At 45.2% G+C, this 9,784-nt stretch overlaps 1 protein-coding gene across 5 annotated transcripts in view; it reads right to left on the reverse strand.

Moving 5' to 3' along the window:
- Ark2n (arkadia (RNF111) N-terminal like PKA signaling regulator 2N) overlaps window positions 1–7,080 on the reverse strand; it is an 87,451-nt gene extending 80,371 nt beyond the window's left edge. The window contains exon 1 of one of the 5 annotated variants that reach the window (XM_070029225.1): window positions 6,881–7,080. The gene's annotated coding sequence lies outside the window, so the exon portion shown is untranslated. Of the gene's footprint in view, window positions 1–5,568; window positions 5,755–6,247; window positions 6,549–6,880 lie in introns of those variants that run through there. The other 4 variants (XM_070029223.1, XM_070029227.1, XM_070029224.1 and 1 more) reach the window with 4 other exon arrangements.
- Between the last annotated feature and the right edge of the window lie 2,704 nt (window positions 7,081–9,784).

The raw sequence follows: 9,784 nt of genomic DNA on the forward strand, positions 1-9,784 counted from the left end.
TCAGAGTAATTTGTTTTTACCTTTCTACATAAAACATAAGACAAAAAATAACTGTGAGATATAGCCCATGTTTGACATGACCTGAATAACTACAGAAACCCACTTATAATGAAAGCCCCAACACTACCATATGATATTAGGAATTATTATTAATTTCCTTTAGTACGATTAATACCTGTTTGGTGTTCTTTCTTTCAAGGGTGAAGTTGGCTGAGATACAAATATTAACGGATTAGAGTACAAAAAAGAACTGTAAAATTAACAAAACTAAACCAATTCATCTATAATATGCTCAATCTGTCCTACCATAAACTGAAATATAAACTTAAGACTGCAACCAGAACAGAGTAGCTTTGCTTGCCAGCCAATCTTTTCTCACTGATACAAGCACTATAAATAGGCCAAGTGATAATAGCTACTCAAATCACTTCATACTGCAGATACTATGACTTCTGACAGGGTATTTGGTCCCTTACCAAGGCTGTGAATAAACTAGTATCAAGTAGAAAGCCAACAAAGTTACCACACACACACACACACAAACACACACACACACAAACACTCCCCACTGTGGCTAATAAGAGACCCTTATAAGTACTCATTCAAAAGCACCATTATTGTAAATCAAGAGTAATTTTTAAGATAGTAATTTTTAAGGTAGGCAGGATACTGCTTAAAATCTTAACCACATGATGTTTTTGTTCTTCAAACAGAAAGGAAAACAGTCCTGTTTTAGAGTCCACACCCAATTTCCCTATCCCCAACAATACCTTTCTCTAAAAAGCAACAAAATGCTGACTCCAGACATTAAGAAAGTTATTTAATCAGACAACAAGAAAAAATAGTAACTTATTGATTAGTATCTTGTTTCTCTAATGTTAACTGTACTTACGATAAAATTCTAGTTTACACACATTCTTTGAAATAACTTCTAAGTAACTCTTAACAGATTTTGTTGCTCTCTCAACAACAATCAGAACTGACTTAACAACACCCAGGGTTTCACTTGAGTTTCAAGTGAATGAATAAGCATTTTGTAAATGAACTGGCATACAAAAAACAATGTTACATCTCCAGTCATGTCCTACTAAGCTTAGAAACCAACTTAAGAAAAATGCTACCGGGCACTGATGGCTCACGCCTGTAATCCTAACTACTCAGGAAGCTGAGATCTGAGGACCACAGTTCAAACCCAGCCCAGGCAGGAAAGTCTGTGAGACTCTTTTTTTTTTTTTTTTGGTCCGGTCATGGGGCCTGAACTCTGGGCCTGAGTGCTGTCCCTCAGCTCTTCAACTCAGTCTAGCTCTACCACTTGAGCCACAGCGCCACTTCCGGCTTTTTTCTTTTTTGCTTATATGGTGCTGAGGAATCGAACCCAGGGCCTCATGCATGTAAGGCAAGCGCTCTACCACTGAGCCACCTTCCCAGCCCCTCCATGAGAATCTTATCTCCAATAAACCACTCAGTAAACCAGAAGTGGCTCTGTGGCTCAAGTGGTAGAGCACTTGCCTTGAGCTTAAGAGCTGAGGGACAGCGCACAGCCCAGGGTTCAAGCCCCATGACAGACGAAAAAAAAGAAAAAAGAAAAAAGAAAAATGCTTGTCTTCCAAATACCTGATTTAAATTAAAAGGATAAGTGGCTCCACAAAGCAATTATATTTTTTGTTATTGTTGTTTAATTCAGTACATTTACTTTTTTCCTATAGGAATATTTCTCTTCTTTACATTCTAGAGGAAGAAAACTTAGACATCATCTGGTTCAGTAGACTTTCTTTGGGGAGAAACATTAGTTTATCCATATATCCAACCCCTCGGGGCCCTTGAGCACTCAGTAAGTGGATTTTTAATTTAACCAGGTATAAATACACCCCATGTGCAAACAAAATAGGGTCTGCTGATAAGATTTCTATTTTTGATTAATTGTCACTTAACTAGGAAATCCAAAAGAAATCCAGCTAGATTCAATATTAAATAAAACCAAGTTAATAACTTAGGGACTTATACAGTCTTCCTACTATTAAGTACAAAGAGGAGGGTCCTTATTTTGAATAAAGACACAAAAGAGGATAGAAACAAAACTTAAAACATGTAAGTTAAAGCCACAAATCCTGAATAAGACAACCAATTACATCTGAGTCACTTATTTTACTGAGTCACTTGGGTATTTTAAAGTATTTTTAAATGACAGTATTCTCTCTGCTACTAATATATTCCAATAAATCTGTATAATACATACATGTTTCCACTCAGGGCATGTTAAGGACATAAAAGAAAATAAGGACAAGCCAGGCACAGGTGGCTCACGCCTGTAATCCTAGCTACTCAGGAAGCTGAGATCTGAGGATCGCGGTTCAAAGCCAGCCTGGGAAGGAAAGTCCGTGAGATTCTTATCTCCAAAAAACCACTAGAAAACCGGAAGTGGCACTGTGGCTCAAGTGCACTGGCCTTGAGCTGAAGAGCACAGGGACAAGCCCAGAGTTCAAGCCCCAAAACCGACAAAAAAGAAAAAAAAAAAAGAAGGACAATCAACAAACCTTTTAGTTTTACCTTGCTCCTTCCTTTTTACCACAAGGCTTTGTAGGCTGAGTGTGAAAATGACTGAACATCATTCCCACTCTTCTGAGAAAAGCTGCCCACACAAGAAGCAGTGCTTCTTTCCCTTAGGTTCAATAATAAAGGTTCTGAAAGAATAAGGACAGCAGATACAATTGATCAAGGCTAAAAAAGATTTGGGGGGGCTGGAAAGGTGGCTCAGTGGTAGAGCGCTTGCCTTGCATGCATGAGGCCCTGGGTTCAATTCCTCAGCACCACAGAAGAAAAAAGAAAAAAGCCGGAAGTGGTGCTGTGGCTCAAGTGGTAGAGCACTAGCCTTGAGCTGAAGAGCTGATGGACAGCGCCCAGGCCCAGAGTTCAGGCCCAAGGCTGACAAAAAAAAAAAAAAAAGAAATTAATCCAAACTACAATCTCTTTGCTGCTTCATGAATCTACTTACAGATCCTGCTCTCTTCCTCTCCTCTCACCTCCTACTGAATCCTTTATTACAGAAGAAAGCTTTCAACCTTAAACACTGCTTCCTTGACCTAACTAGAAATTAAACCTCAACATTCCACAGACCTGGGCTGGGAAGGTGGCTCAGCGGTAGAGCACTTGCCTTGCATGCATGAGGCCCTGGGTTTGATTACTCAGCACCACATAAGCAAAAAGAAAAAAGCCGGAAGTGGCGCTGTGGCTCAAGTGGTAGAGCACTAGCCTTGAGCTGAAGAGCTGAGGGACAGCGCCCAGGCCCAGAGTTCAGGCCCCACAACCCGACCATTAAAAAAAAAAAAAAAAAGATTTGGGAAGCTGGATATGGTGGCACATCCCAGCACTTAGATGACTGAAGTAGGAGGTGAGTTTATTCCAACAGAATTTTTCCCCCTAAAAGAAAATCCATAACCCATTAGCAAACTAAGATTATCTTCACAATGGGCCCTACCTCCCATCTACTCTACCAATCTCTGAAAACTCAAGGCACATTGGCCCAACCAGATCATTCAAGAGCTTAATATTCAATATTTTTTCAGTTAGCCTGTTTCTTAGTCCAGGACACTTAACTGGAAACCATCTCAAACTGCAAATTAAAAAGCTAAAGTTAGCCAATCACCAGTGGCTCACACCTGTAATCATAGCTACTCAGGAGGCTGATATCTAAGGATCACAATTCTAAGCCAGCCTGGGCAGAAAAGTCCATGAGACTCTTATCTCCAATAAACTACTTAGAAAAAGTCAGAAGTAGTGCTGTGGCTAGTGCTGTGGCTCAAGCAGTAAAGCACTACCCTTGAGCACAAAAAGTCTCAGGGACAGTACCTAGGCCTTGAGTTCAAAAGCCCCAAGACCAGCCCAAAAAAAAAAAAAAAGCTGCAGTTATTTGAGCACCAAGACCTTATTGGTCTTACTCTCAACTACAGCTCTTGCAAATTACAGCAATTCTGGCACACAGCAGACTAATATAATTACAGGTAACCAAGAAAATTTTAGGTCCTAAATTCTTTCTTAATATACTGAAATCAGAAAGGCAGTGGTGGCACACATCTGTAATCCTAGTTACTCAAGAGGCTGAGATCTGAGGATCACAGTTGGAAGCTAGCCCAGGCAGAAAAGTCCCCTTAGACTCTTATCTCCAACTAACCACTCAAAAACCAGAAGTAAGTTGTGGCTCAAACTGGTAGAGCACTGGTCTTGAACAAAAGGGCTCAGGGACAATGCCCAGGCCCAGAGTTCAAGCCCCACGACCGACAAAAAAATAGATTAATAATAATAATCAATATGCTTCATTGGAACACATACTAAAATATATTTATTTTTATTACAGGTGTTCTCAAGAAGTAAATATACATTATGCATTACTTTAATTTTCCTGATCTAAAGAAAGTTTAAGATAATTGACTAAAGCTACCAAGTCAAGGTTTGGACTTGTAATACATAGCCATTTCCAAACCTTAAAAAGTTAAGAGGGAAAAACACTCACACATAGTTTCATACTGTTTGTTCTACAGTATTCATGATTAATGCAAGGCTGGCTTTTTGCTTGTTATTTTTGAGATTGAGTCTCAGACTTTCTGCCCAAGTTGGCCCTGAACCACGATTCTCTGGATCCCAGCCTCTTTAGTAGCCAGGATTACAGGTGTAAGCCATCAGTGATTGGATTTCAAGTTCTTGTAAAGCAGGACACATTCACTACAGTCAATTACATCTTGGCTACCAGAACTCAAATTTAATTCATAATTTGCGTATTTACTGAGTGCCTACTGTGCACACAGCACTCTGCTAAACATTATATTGGGAATATTACTTGAGCAAAATATTAATACTTGCTATGGAAAAAAGTTACTGCTATAGTTTCTCTGGACATCAGGTAGTAACTATCCGTTGTAGGCCTCTAAAAATGCTTGTTAAACCAGAAAGCAATGCTCTAATTCCTGGAGAAATCCAGATTGCCAGGATCAGCAAAACTACATTAGAAAGTTAATAGCCTCCATCCTTAAAATATCCCAAGAGAAGAATGGAGCGATTCAAACTGTTAGCATGTGTCCAATGAATCTACACACTAATAGCCTTAGCAAAACTGCCAGATGCATTTCTAATTAAGAGGTCCGACCTTGATAGAGCATCATCAGTGGGATTTTCATGCAATTGGGTAGAAAGATTCAGAAAGCAAAAGCTCAGGCAAAATACGAAAAGCACACCTCAGCATAAACTAACTGGGAGGGAGACGGTCTTTCCTTCAACCTAGGAGCCGCTAGTTTGTGCTGGGAATCGGGCAAATTTTAATAGTGAGAACGACTGTAAATTCCAACGCTCGGGGAGGCTGAGACCGGAGGGTGGTGAATTCCAGACCAATCTGGGCTAAATAGCCTTTACAGTCAAGAGGAAGGGGAGTGGTGTTTTGAGAATGGAAAATATACCGACTAGATAGGGGCTGCCGCATAAATAGCACGACGAGAGACGGATAGACTGACAGACGCAGCCAGCCGGAGAGAGACGGAGAGAGACGCTGGGAAATCAAGAAAGGCAATCGCCGCTTTTCACCTGATCATCAGTTTTTACGTCTTTGCCAGCTTTTAAGGAAAGTTAACGAACTCCCCGGGAGAGGTCAGGTTTGCAGGCTAACACTTGGCTCCCACGGACCCCGGGCAATCTCGGGACGGACGGGCTCGGAAGCGCCCAGACTCTGCAGGCAGCAGCGCCGAGCCCGCTTGAAAAGCCTTCTCCCCGCGTCTCCCGGGCCGCGGCGCCGGGGAGGCCGCCCGACCGTGCGCGGCGGGAGCAGGTGTCGGCGCCGGCCTCGGGCGGCCGAGCCGGCGGAGCTGCCCCCCTCCCCACCCGCCCCGCCGCGGGCCGGGAACCCTCGAGTTGTAAGAAGACAACTCCAGGGGGCCGCGAAGCCGCCGCCCCGCAGGCCTGGGGGGCTGCGGCCCCTCCAGCCGGCCCGCGGGGAGGGAGAGGACAGCTCGGCCGGGCTGGAGGACACGAGGGTCACCGGCGGCCGGTCGGGACGGCCCCGGCCCCCCTCCCCCTCGCCGGCTGCGCCTCCCGCCGACGCTGGGAACGAACCTCCGGCTACCCCCGGCCGGACGCGGACCGCAGGGCTCGCTCCCCCCACGGCCCAGACCCCGAGCGCCTCGCCCGAGCCCTCCTCGGAACGCAGCCCGGGCCCCGCGGCTCGACCAGCGGCCAGGCCGCGGCCCAGCGCCCCTTCCCGCCTCACCTGAGCGCCCCGACCGCTCCGTCCCGCGCGGCCGCCCCGCGCGCCCCGTCGGGGCACGCACCGACCCCGACAGGCACTGTCCCGGCCCGCGGGGACTCGGGAAGCGAGGGCCGCCGCCGCCGCCGCCTCAGCGCCAGCGCCCGCCCGCGGCCGAGCGGCACGGTCCGAGCCTCCCGCTGAGGTCAAAGCCAATCCCGCCGCCTCCGCAGCGTCCACCGACTCCACCACCAGTTCCCTTCAGCCGTCCGCGCCGCCCCAAGAAAATGTCACCAGAGGCCGTTCCGCTCTGCGCCTCACTTCCGCCCGGAACCACCGAGTCCGCGCCCGCATGGCTAGAGTGGCCGCTGCGGCGGGAGACCTCCAGGGACTGGAGCCCCAGGCCCGGGAGAAAGCCAGACAGCGCCACCTGGCGGGCCCGGCTCCGCGCTCCTCCCGCTGCAGAGCGCGAGAGCAAGGACACCGGCTTCTAGGACTTCTTTCCCGCGCGCCCTGTTTTGGTTCAGAAAACTCCCTTCCAGAAACGTCTTTCCCAAAAGGGGAAAAAAAAAACAACAGCATTCAACGCAAGACAAGGACAACGCTTTAAGAAATGGAGGGTCTTGCCCTTCTTCCCTTGTGCTGCCCAGCACTCACCTGCTCCTGAAGCCTTCCCGAGGGAAGCTCTCGATGTCTGGATCCTTCGATCACTCCTGCGGGGAGTCCGCTGCCTCCTCTCCGCACGTTTCCTCGGAAGAAAACGGCTGCTCGGCTCTGGAGGGCCCGGCTGCGCTCTGGCGCTGTGGAACCAAGATCCCGTTCAAGTTTCGGCCCAGGAACCCGCGGGCCTGGCGAGCAGCGCGCCACCTGCTGGTGAGACGGTGGGACGGCCGGCAAGCCGACCCCGCTCGGTCCTGTGGGCTCCCCAAACCCCAAGTTCCACTCTGCAGCCCGCGGATCCCGGGTTTTGTCGGCCCATCCTTAAGGTGAGGACCAAGAGGAACACTTGCTGGACTCTGCACGTGGAGAAAGGTGATGCAGCCGCAGGCTACCCGGCAGGAAGAAGGCTTCCCGAGAAGATGCTGAGGACAACCTCGCAACTCAAGATCTAGCTCCCTAAAGGGAGCGCAGGGTTTCAGGAGAGAAGAAAGGATTGAGAAGAAAACGTTAGCGTTCTCCACCTTTTAAAGAACTGTTCTAGAACCTTCCTTAGAGGAGATTCTGTATGTCTGTACAGTACGGAGGCCACACTCACCCTCACATAAGTCACCCCTTTAGACCCAACTCCCTCAAACTCCTCTAGTTCACCCAACTTTATTATTATATTTTTTATATTTTATTGCCATAAAATAATGGTGCTATTCGCTAGGTACTGGGTGCCATTTCAAAACATGTACTGTATGTAATGATCAGACTGAGGTAATTGACAGTATCCATCACCTTGTATGTGTATTATTTGTGTTGAAATAGTCACAGCCTCTCTACTAGCTACTTTTTAATCATTATTGTCAACAATAGTTATCCTATTGCACTATCCAACATTGGAAGTTTTCCCTCTTATCCAGCTATGTCTTTGTATCTGATAGCCACCCTCTCTCTCCATCTCTTCCTCTCTCGCATCTTTTACAACCCTCCTACTCTGAGATCAACTTTTTAATCCTTCAGCATATAAGTGAAAATTAAGTATTTGTCCTTCTGTGCCTGACTTATTTCACTTCATACCATGCCTTTCCATTCAAATATGCAAATGATAAAGTTCATTCTTTTTTAGAGCTCAATATGATTCTAATACATATATCACATTTACTTACTTCACTCATGTCAATAGACACCTAATTTGAGTCCATCTTTTGGCTTCTGTGAATAGTACTGTAATAAGCAAACAAGTACAGATATTTCTTCAACATACTGATTTCATTTCCTTTAGTTGTATACCCCATACAGTTCATTCATTCTTGCTAACTGCCTATAGACACAGGGATTTTCTGTCTCAGGATAAATGGTTAGACAAAAGGATAATAGCTAACTTTTGTTAAATGGTTACTATTACCAGACAAGCACCATACTCTTTAAATGTATTCATTCATTCACTTAATACTCATAATAACCCTATAAGTTTGATGGCTTACAAATCCCAGTTTACAAAGGCATAAGACAGTGAAATTTGGAGAAATGCTAACTCTCTGCACTTTGGTAGCCACAAACATTGTTCAGCCAAGTCACTGCTTCTAGAATTAACTTTACTTGCTCTGCCTTGCAGCATCCTTTAATGAAAACAAGATGCATCCTCTGCATAGTAAAAATTAAAAAAAAAATAAATCTTACACTTTGGGGGGAGGGAAAGTGGGTGAAAAGGAGGAAAGAGGTAACACTGTTCAACAAGAAATTACTAATTACTTTTGTAACTGTAACCCCTCTATGTATCACCTTTTACAATAAAATTAAATTAATTTTTAATAAGAAAAAAAAAGATGCATCCTCTTTATGGAAGGCCCTGATTAAGAAGCATCAGAAGGTTGGCGATGTGGCTTAATGGTAGAGTGCTTGCCTAGCATGCCTAAGGCCCTGGTTTCCATTCCTCAGAACCACATAAGCAAAAGAATCATAATAATTGTTTTTATAAAACAATGATAGACCTGATGCTCTGGAGTCTAATAGAATTTGGACCTAGTTCTGCCAAATTCTAGAATAGGACTGTAATGTCCCTGAGACCTAATATTCTTACCTGTCCAATAAGGATAGCCTCACATTACCTTCCACAGGTAAAATGAGCAAAGAATATCAAGCTCACACACACACACACACACACACACACACACACACACACACACACACAATTCTTGGTTTAGAGAGATACTTTAAAATGGGGTTAGCCTTCCAGTGGCAGTGTCCCAAGTCACAACTTGGGAGTCCTAAGGCACATAGATTCACAATACTACAATACAGTGAATTTCCATCTGAACATAATTGTTTTTCCAAAGCAACAAGTTTTCATGGAACCAGAACCAGAATGGACCAGTACAGAGGATGCCATCAAAGTGAAGCAAGAAAGCAGGCAAGGGTGGCTGGGAGGGACATGTCCCCTAGGCTGAATGGCTCTGGCTTGGCTCTTCTGTAAAGGTAAAGTGCTCTGGAACCAAGTCCTTCTTTCCAATCAGGTGAAATATAGAACAATTGTTAACTTAAAAAAAAAGTGAGCCTGGCCCAGTGGCTCATGCCTGTCATCCTAGCTACTCAGGAGGCTGAGATCTGAAGATCTTGGTTCAAAGCCAGCAGGAGCAGGAAAGTCAATGAGACTCTCACTGCCAAATTAACCACCAGAAAACAGGAAGTGGCCCTGAGGCTTAAAGTAATAGAGTGCCAGCCTTGAGCAAAAAAGCTTAGGAACAGCATCTAGGCTCTGAGTTCAAGACCCACAACTGATGGGGCGGGGGGGGGGGGGAAGCAGTTTTTAATTTACCAGCAAGTATATATTTCCCTCTCTTTTGTTAATGAAAGGAATCACCTTGTACAATAAGATGTTGAGCCTTGTAGGCCAGTAATAGGTGCTTAAATTGTTTT

Source organism: Dipodomys merriami, unplaced genomic scaffold, assembly GCF_024711535.1.
Source record: "Dipodomys merriami isolate MVZ:Mamm:240054 unplaced genomic scaffold, mDipMer1.0.p SCAF_2, whole genome shotgun sequence".
In the NCBI taxonomy this organism is placed as follows: Eukaryota; Metazoa; Chordata; class Mammalia; order Rodentia; family Heteromyidae; genus Dipodomys; species Dipodomys merriami.